The sequence below is a fragment of the Chelonoidis abingdonii genome, chromosome 1 (assembly GCF_003597395.2).
Source record: "Chelonoidis abingdonii isolate Lonesome George chromosome 1, CheloAbing_2.0, whole genome shotgun sequence".
Lineage (NCBI taxonomy): Eukaryota > Metazoa > Chordata > Testudines > Testudinidae > Chelonoidis > Chelonoidis abingdonii.
The window spans coordinates 15,829,697-15,831,530 of NC_133769.1; the positions used below are offsets into that span (position 1 = coordinate 15,829,697).

Sequence of the window (1,834 nt, forward strand, 5' to 3'; positions counted from 1 at the left end):
GTACAGCCAGCGCTGCAGACAGGGAGTTGCAGCACTGGCTGAGCTTTGTAAGTGTGGACACCGAGTAAGTTGCAGCGCTGTAACCCCCTCACCAGCGCTGCAACTTGCAAGTGTAGCCAAGGCCTAAGTGGTTCCGATTGATTATAGTGATTTCTGCTGGAAAGTGTAGAGAGCTTGATCATCTTTGGCCTTCATTGAGAGAGCCAGCAAGTTGGTAATAAGCACAAATGTATTTTCTAGCCGCTCTTGCTAGCGTAGCAGGTCTTATGAGCATTTTTATTGTGAACGTCTCTTTTCTTTGAAGAGTTTTTAACTTAAAATGTAGACCACGTTCCAGCCCTCCTCCACCTCGCCAGGATAAAAAATAAAAGTTGACTGTTTGGGAGATGCTTTCTACTTCCTTAACTCAAAAATGTAGCACTAGCCTTAGGGCTTGATTTTCAGAGGTGTTGAGCCATTGACTTCAAGTAGCATTGTGAGTTCGTTGTACTTCCAAAAATCAGGCCCTTGTGGTCTTGAGTTTGCCTGAAGCAAACTGAAAAAAAAGTCTGCTTGTCACATCACAGAGCCACACCAGATAAATGGTTCCTACATGTTCTGCTGGCCAGGCAGCTGCCGATTCTGCTGATCTGATGGAGCCACTGCAGCAAAACTGGCTGTGTTCTTCCTAATGGAATTTTACAAACTCTCAATCCATATTGAGGGCTGATGTTGTGTATTTATTTAAATACAAACAAATCCAGCTTAGAATGTAAATGACATCAAGTCAGCAAGGGTTGGGAAAAACACAAAGCTGGTTGATCTGCTCAGTTACTGCCTCTTTCATCATTTCATCATGAAAATCAGGCACCAGGAAGTCCTGCTTTCCTGTTATCTTTTGAGTTTTGGGATGAGAGAGGACAGGTGACTGGAGAAATTTTTTAAGGCAACCGCTCTATATAATTTTGGAAAATTTCCATAGAAGAGCCAAAATACTAGACATCCATTCCTGCGCACCAGAATTAAGACTTAAAAGCTTAGCTTCTTCAGTGTTCTCTTATGAATATTATAATACTTGAGCTATGATGCTGTTTCTCTGGACAATTTACTGGAGCAACAAAGGATTTTTATACTTCCAGAGAGCAAAAGACCTATAGCCACACATATATTGCTGTATGATATCCTACAGCACGGGTCGGCAACCTTTCAGAAGTGGTCTGCTGAGTCTTCATTTATTCATTTTAATTTAAGGTTTTGCGTGCCGGTAATACATTTTAATGTTTTTTAGAAGGTCTCTCTCTATAAGTCTATATATTATATCACTAAACTAGTGTTGTATTGTAAAATAAAGAAGGTTTTCAAAATGTTTAAGAAGCTTAATTTAAAATGAAATTAAAATGTTGATCTTACGTCGCCAGCCCTCTCAGCCCGGTGCTGGTCTGGGGTTCTGTTCACCTAGGCCGGCAGCGGGCTGAGCGGGGCCTGCGTCCGGGACCCCAGCTGGGAAGGGTCCAGCAGCCAGAACCTCAGACCGGCAGCGGGATGTGCGGGGCCAGCGGCCAGGAGTCCAGATCGGAAGTGGGCTGAGTGGCTCAGCTCACTGCCGCTGAGGGGTTCCATCCGCCGGCTCCGCCAGCTGTGATCCCGGCTGCCGGACCCGCTCAGCCGGCTGCCAGTCTGGGGTCCCGGCCCTGCCCACACACAGTGGGTACCTACCTTCTCCCTGATTCTGGCCCATTCTCTTCCTCTCTCTGCACTGAGATGAGGGTGGGAGTGCACTGAGCACAGGGCTGGGGGTGAAGGGTCTGGCCAGGAGCTAAAATGAGGGAGAGGGCTCAGGGTTGGCGCAGGAGGT

General features: G+C 46.6%; 1 protein-coding gene across 1 annotated transcript in view; it reads left to right on the forward strand.

Moving 5' to 3' along the window:
• CAMK1D (calcium/calmodulin dependent protein kinase ID) overlaps positions 1-1,834 on the forward strand; it is a 422,396-nt gene that overhangs the window by 251,204 nt on the left and 169,358 nt on the right. The window lies entirely within an intron of this gene.